Source organism: Dendropsophus ebraccatus, chromosome 4 (genome assembly GCF_027789765.1).
Source record: "Dendropsophus ebraccatus isolate aDenEbr1 chromosome 4, aDenEbr1.pat, whole genome shotgun sequence".
NCBI classification, from domain to species: domain Eukaryota; kingdom Metazoa; phylum Chordata; class Amphibia; order Anura; family Hylidae; genus Dendropsophus; species Dendropsophus ebraccatus.
In genome coordinates, this window is record NC_091457.1 from 141,998,534 (window position 1) to 142,006,604 (window position 8,071).

Consider the following 8,071-nt stretch of genomic DNA (forward strand, 5'->3'; position numbering starts at 1 on the left):
ATTGCTTCTCTTTGTTAGAGTCTCTAACTCAAGCAGTGAATTGTCAGTGGCCACAGGGGGGTTATAATTTTGCATTTATGTCTATTTTATTTGCTTTATTGCCCCTTACCCCCCCCCCCCCCCTTTTTTTTTTCTTTTTCTCTCCCTTGCAATCCATCTCTTTTCTCCCTTCTTTCCCCTCTTTTTCCTTTTCTCTTCATTGCAATACCATAAGGCTGGTTTAGTATCTGACACACATGTTGTTGATGTCATTGAGCACCATTTACAATTTATTGTTAATGACCAAATCTTTATTGTATAGTGCTATATACAAAGTGTCATCTTGTTCTTTTTCTATGCCATTTAAATAAACTAAGAAGAAACATAAAATAATCATGGAGCTATTAATTGCCCCATAAATGTAGTTTTAAACCGTTAATAGCAGGGTCAAAGAGACAAATGTGGTGTCCCACCACTGGTGCTGTCTGGAGCACCTGAGTAAGTCACTCTCTCAGGTTCACAAGTGGGAGATGTAGTACTGTGTTTTCCCCACTTGATGTCACTGCTGTTTTGTCTGACTTGCACAGCCGAAGGTACCAAAGGGTTAATTGTGTTATGCCATGTGTTATCTTGCTGATCAATCTCAGGTGCTTGTTTCCTCTTGTTCTATCCTATCTCTTCTATTTTTTTGCCCTTGTAAGAGGAGTTAGTTTTGATGTAGAAAGTAAGATCAGTTCTCAGATAGCATTCAGTGTGAGAGGACACAAACAAACTAGGTCATGCAGAAGTTAAGCCAGGGCCTGCCTTAGCTAGGACCCCTGACAAGGACCAAAGATTTCAAACCATAGACTTTCTTATGCAAGTAACTAAAACCAGTATGCAGTGCTAAGTTCACCTTAGGGGAAAGAAGCCACCTAGGAACACCCTTGCCCACGACAGGAACCCCTCTAAAAAGTGTAGGGCAGTATCCTGAAGCAAGAGGAACTGACCCCAGTAGGACAAAGCTACCATGCAAGGTCTACGCATCCTACTGCGCAGTGCAGGACAACTTGGAAACCTCAGAAGTCTGCTCAACCCAGATAACCGATGACTGGGGCTCATATTACCCACCTAGGACGGGTATCCCTAGGGGGCATAAGACGGTTCAGAGCCTCTACTGGTATTGGTGAGTACAAGTATCTTCTTACCTTTCTACCTATACACCTGTTCTGGCAGAGCACATTCACTACAATGGCAATTGGGCAAGGCTCCTCTGGCAACTCCTCTGCTTCTTTCTTTACAAAGCACCTTCTACTTCCACAAGCTGCACCCACGCACACCACTGTATACTTGGGTTATTTCCCGTCTCTGTGAGTGGCAGTACCAACTACCCGGGTGGGCCTGCTACCACTCCAGGTTACCGTGACAAGTGCCCAAGTGACCGTCAACACTCCTGGAGGTTACCAACCATTGGGGCAACCAGCGGGAATAGTCTTGACACAAAGAAGCCCAGCGACCCATCAGAGAGTCACTTAAAAGACCTGGCATGATGTGCTCTGAAGGGCTTGATACATTGGGGGATGCTCCCTTTTTTAGTTATGCAATTGTGTAAATCCAATATTTTCACTGTTTCAGATTTGAATAGGAAGGCAGAATAGTTTTGATTACAAACATGATGAGAAAAAAAATCCTTGTTGTTTTCATGAGAATTTGTTACAGTGAAAAAGAGTTTGTAATACAACATGATATTGCGCTATTATAGGCTGGCTGGCTAGAGAGAAACTCAACTTTTCTTGTCAACATCCTCCTTTAAGCAGACGCCAGATAAGGGGAAGTGTTTGCCAACTATCACTCCACCAATGGTTTACCAAGAATAAAAACATGCTACCGCGTAAGTGTGCTTGGGGACAGGGGACCATGGGGTTAATCCTCTCCCCATGTTGATCAGAATGACGAAGGCCCAACTGAGTACCTATAAAAGAACCCAAGTCAGTGATCAGATGTTGCTAGGAGACTTTCCAAAAATAGTTTAGGTAAATGGCTCAGTCTCCTGTTTTCCTTTCCAGCAGAGAGAATGACATATTAAAATTACCTTATTCTAGATCTCTAATTTATGGGTTATTTTTTTGGCATTAAAAATATACAGACACCATTGAAAAACTTTATACTGGATGCAGCAAAAGTGTTAAGTATTTATCTTTTGTCTAGTGACTTTTATGTGATAATTTATAGTAGTATAAGGTTATAGGACAGAGATGGAAGCAAGTAAAAAAAAAAACTTTACTTTCTCTTTAAAGGGAACTTGTCACCATGAAAATGCTACCTAAACTGTCAGCATCGTGTTATAGACCAGAAGGAGCTGAGCGGATTAATGTGTATCTCTTTATGGGAAAAGATTTAGCATAACTTGTAATTTATTGATATAAATCTCTGATGTTTCCATGCTAAAGAGTCCTGTCCATTGAGTGACACCGCCCACTGGACTCCATAGCACAGAATGATTTTAATTGGCAGACTAGATGGTCCCAGTGGTCTTTTTCTGCCAACAGTCTTCCATGTTTCTATGTTTATCTATTGCCTTCTGGATTATCACAGCTTATTCTTATATGAATACTTTGCGCTATTCCTTTTCTAAACACCTGTCCTTTCCTCCAGTGAGATGACTCTGCTGACCTGTATCAGTGAACACAGCAAAGCTGAAGAGTGAGATGCTATAAGCTATTGTTTGTTTTCCAATAATTAGTACAGTGTTAAGATTGTGACATTTTAAGATTGTTAGACCCCACCAATCAGCTAGTTATCCCCCTCTCCTGTGAATATGGGAAAACGTTTAACCCTGTGTTAACCACTAAGCATACCAGCCGTGTCTGCAGTGGTAGCTTTACATAATGGAAAAATGAGTTTTATTCATGCGCCCGGGAGAGGGGCGGCAACTAGTCATTTGGGCAGGATGCCTCCTGTGACTAGTCACAGGGATGATTGACAGGCAGAGAGGCCATTAGTGGTTCTCTCTGCTTGGCCTCCTGTTCATTTTTTCACACAGAAAAGGGGGTTTTATAACTCATCTTTTCACCCCCTTGTTCTGGAATGGTGGAGGGACATGATAAAGAGATCATGGTGATGGTTTGACCTTTAAATTCCCAAGATCTTCACCTGATCGAGAATCTGAGAAAAAAAAAAACAGGTCTATGGGCCCATTGGCGGCATGCTGGGCAATACATCAGCATTAGAGATGAGCGAACCAGGTTCGGATTCGAGTCGATCCGAACCCGAACTTTCGGCATTTGATTAGCGGGGGCTGCTGAACTTGGATAAAGCTCTAAGGTTGTCTGGAAAACATGGATACAGCCAATGACTATATCCATGATTTCCACATAGCCTTAGGGCTTTATCCAATTTCAGCAGCCACCGCTAATCAAATGCCGAAAGTTCGGGTTTGGATCGACTCGAGCATGCAGCCTCCCTTTTTAATGTGCTGGTGAAGATGAGGTGTGAACTTAGGCTTGCAGCAGCATCGAGATCTATGGCACTGTAACACTGGCTCAATAGTCCCACAGGAGGTCAATAGTTAGTTCAATAAATTCAATGTCGCAAAAAAATTTCCAAATGGGCCTTATTTGTTGTATGGTGAAAGTGGTACAGCTGTGGGGACCCATGTTACCAGCCTGTACAATGCCTTTATAATAAACTATTAATAGTCACGTATTGCGGTACATGCATAGGGTCTCGGTTTATGTATATTTCCAGATGATCTGCGAGAACTGTATTGTTAGGATGTAATTAGCGCTGTCATATGTATTACAGAATAACATGAAGCCGCAGTGATGACAATGTTTCCTGCTCTTCTCTTGCTTTATAATTAATACCTTCACTAGACATGTGTAAAGATAAAATAATAATAGATATAAAAAAAAATTGTTACCAAGGTCATCTTCCCCCCCATAAAGTAAAATTAATTTGCCAGCCTATTATCTCCAAAAGCCTGTGTTCACATAACATATATGTGTGCGCCGCTTCTACAAATGTAATGCATGCCTGCGCCCCCACACAGAGCTATACATGCAAAAAAACATTGATAACCCACATTTTTTCCTAAAAGAAAAAAAAATACTAGCCTGACACCCCCTCTTATATGCAGATATGATTCACATTAAAATACAATGATACTAGTTTAAAATTGAAAGGGGAACTTAAATTTATTTATTTATTTATTTTTTTAAATTAACTGGTAGCAGAAAGTTATACAGATTTTTAATTTACTTCTGCGATGTAGCTGCTGTATGTTCTGCAGGAAGTGGTGGATTGTTTCCAGCCTGACATAGTGCTCTCTGCTGCCACCTACGCCAGTGTCGAAACTGCCTACAGCAGTAGCAAATCCCCATAGAAAACCTCTCCTGCTCTGGAGAGTTCCTGACATGGACAGAGGTGGCAGCAGAGAGCACTGTGTCAGGCTTGAAGAATACACCACTTCCTGCAGGACATACAGCAGCTGATAAGTACTGAAAAACCTGGGGCTTTAAACAATGCACATCAGGGAATGTCACTCCATTTCAGATATCAACTATTGAGAAAGCTCATTTTTTAAATTCTATTTACTGGTTACCACTATAATATAAGTATTCACCAGGATAAATGGCAGTGGGTAGGTTAAAGCTTCGCGTTGAGACAAGTAATGGCAGTCTTACATGAGTCTTGCATATGGTAGATTGATTTTGAATCAAGGCCTACATACTCTGTCTCGCAGCGCAGGTGAGACCGGAAAACTTCAGACACTCTGCGTCACTCAGGTAATCAAGACTGGGGCTTGTGTCACCCTCGTAGGACGGGTGACACCTCACCTACTCAGCATCTCTCAGCACAGATTCAGTGAAGGCATGTCACTATCACAAAGTCATTTATTAGGCTATGTTCACACAACGCGAACAACTGGCCATTCCGTGACCCCGGCCGGGTCACGGAACGGCCGGTCTCTGCCTGGATAATTCCGGCCGGCACTTAAGTACTGGCCTGATGATCTTTCCAGCCGCAGAGCTCTGATGCGGGCGCATCAGCGTGCGCCCACATCAGAGCTTTCCATAGGCCGGAGCCGCATTGTGTGAACTGACAGGGTTTCCTACGGCCGCAATTCATTGAATTGCGGCCACAGAAAACTGACATGTCAGTTATTTGCGGCCCCGCACGGGATCCGAGCCGGAGCGTGTACGATGTGTCTACGCTCCTGCCGGGATCCCATTGAAAATAAGGCATTGTTTAAACCCGCAAAAAGTACAGCCGTTGTTGCCGATGGCCGTACTTTTACGTAGTGTGAACATAGCCTTATCCTGTATTACAAGAGACTTGTCAGTAAATATCAGTTTATTTACTGGGCCACAGTGATAACTGCACCAGCACCTTTACACACAGGCTATTTTCCCCTTTCTGTGGGTGGCAGTAACGACAGTCCGGGTGGGTCATCTCCCCCCTCCGGAGCACCGCTATAAGAGCCCAAGGGACCTATCACAGCTCAGCAGGTCACCGACCATTTGGGAGCAATATAGCCAGCCACACACTAAGTCAGGTATACCATCACACCTATAACCAGCTATATATATATATATATATATATATATATATATATATATATATATTCCACCGACCAACCACCAAACACCACTGTACAGTACTGTAATGTACTGTACAGTATATAGTGCTGCTCTGTAATGTCCTGTACAGTATATAGTGCTGCTCTGTAATGTACTGTACAGTATGTAGTGCTGCTCTGTAATGTCCTGTACAGTATATAGTGCTGTTCTGTAATGTCCTGTACAGTATATAGTGCTGCTCTGTAATGTCCTGTACAGTATATAATGGTGTTCTGTCCTGTCCTGTAGTGATTACATTGTGCACTTTTCAATGTAGTAAATGAATATTGTAGGTAATTATTGGTTGGTGCTGGAACCAATTTAACACACGTTTACATTATTTCCTATGGGAAAACACTGCTCTGTTCTCAAACTGCCTTTCAGAAGCAATTAAGTTTGAGAACCGAGGTACCACTGTATACTGTTAGTGATGTCCTTGCAGCCCTTGGCTTTAAAAGAGAAGTTCATACATTACCTCTCTACGCTCCCCTGTGTTCTCTCGCTTCTGCCCGCAGCCTCCAACTTCAGAGCCAATCTTTCAAGTGACAGGCCACTCAGCCAATCACTGGCCACAGCAGTCCCATCCCGGCCAGTTATTGGCTTAGCAGTCTGTCACTTGAGAGATCGGCTCTGAAGTTGCACCGGTGGCTGCAGGCAGCCAGCAGAAGCCCGGAAAACACCAGGGGGCGTGGAAAGGCAACATATATACTTTATTATTTTATTTACAGACATCTGCCTTCGGCACGCATCACTATTGTGGTACTTGGCCAGTAGTTGAACTAACCGTGATGCCAATTCTGTGGTGTATGGCTAGGGGTGTTAGTTGTCGTAACGCCAGTGCTAGTCGAGCACACAGATTTGATGTTGGTACCTGTTTTGTAGATGGCCGGTTTGTGTCCCCAAGATGGTCGATAACCTGCCAGATTGTAGTGGGTCCCTTGGGCTCTTGTCACGATAGTCCTGAGTGGCAACTGACCGCCACCCACAGAAAGGGGAAAAATAACCCAAGGTGTGCAGTTGATGTGTATGGGAACTTGAAGATATACTTTATAGTGAGAAGTTTACTTGTAGTTGTGTTTAGACTTTGGTCTGACCACCTTCTTCCCTACAGTGTTGAGCTACCCGTCCTGTCAGGGTACTACAAGCCCCAGCCGTGGTTACCTGGGCGTAGCTAAGTGTCCGGGGGTGTCCCAGTTACCTGCACTGCAAAATAGGATACGTAGACCTTCTTTACGGTAACTTTGTCCTATCCAGGCTATTCCTCTCGTACTTAGGATACTGCCCTGCTCTTTGTAGACGTGTTCTCAGTGTGGGTTAGGGTGTTCCTTGAGGACCTCTCCTTTTAAAGTGCTTAGTACTGCATACTAAACATAGAAGTGGATCAAGAACTGTTGGTCTCTAGCTGCATCTGTACACTCTGGTGTCTAGACTTGAGATGAGCGAACCGGGTTCGGGTTCGAGTCGATCCGAACCCGAACGTTCGGCATTTGATTAGCGGGGCTGCTGAACTTGGATAAAGTTCTAAGGTTGTCTGGAAAACATGGATACAGCCAATGACTATATCCATGTTTTCCACATAGCCTTAGGGCTTTATCCAACTTCAGCAGCCACCGCTAATCAAATGCCGAAAGTTCGGGTTCGGATCGACTTGAGCATGCTCGAGGTATGTTCATCTCTAGTCTAGACTAGACTGCCCTGCTTGTCCCTGACAGGGGTCCTGGCTTCAGCCAGGCCCTGGCTTAACTCCTGCAGGAACATCTGTTTTTGCACCCTCCCTCTCTGAGAATCTGGATAAGACTGACTGTGCACTTCCTCCACCATGTAACTTCTCCTACAGTGGCCTCTGCAAGCCTACCTGTGATTGGTGAGGATGAGTGTGTGCAAAAGAAAGAAGAAAAAAGATAGGATAGAAGTAGAGAGCACCTCCTATTGGTCAATAATAAACACATGGTACATAGAAAACCTGAACCCATTACTGACTTCAGCTGTGCAGCACATAGACATATAAAATACTGACATCTTGTGGCGAAACTGTAGAATACCTCATCACCACTTTTTAACCTGAAAGAAGGGGATTTGGAAAGGTGCACAGGAGAAAGAAAAACATACCTGTGGTGGAACACCACACTAGTACACATAGCAGTGGTCAGCAGGCGGCCAATGATCTTAGGTCAGGACCAAAATACATGATCAGCCTGATCAACTGATTTGGCAGATTATCACTCCGTGTAATAGGGCACTTAGGCTGTGTTCACATCTGTATTTTCCTGTGAGATAAGAGTCATGTATTGAATTTGGCACTGCATGTTTTTTACTGCTATGATACTTTAAAAAACTTGAAATGTTAAGAGAGTCCATGAATTGTTTTCCAAGAAATTAAAAAAAAAAAAGAAAAATAATTGATAAAAACTGAAAACCTGTCCTTGCTGACTGATGTTGAAGGGCTGTGGGTGTATGAAACAATGTCACCACAATGTTTAATCCTAGTTCTG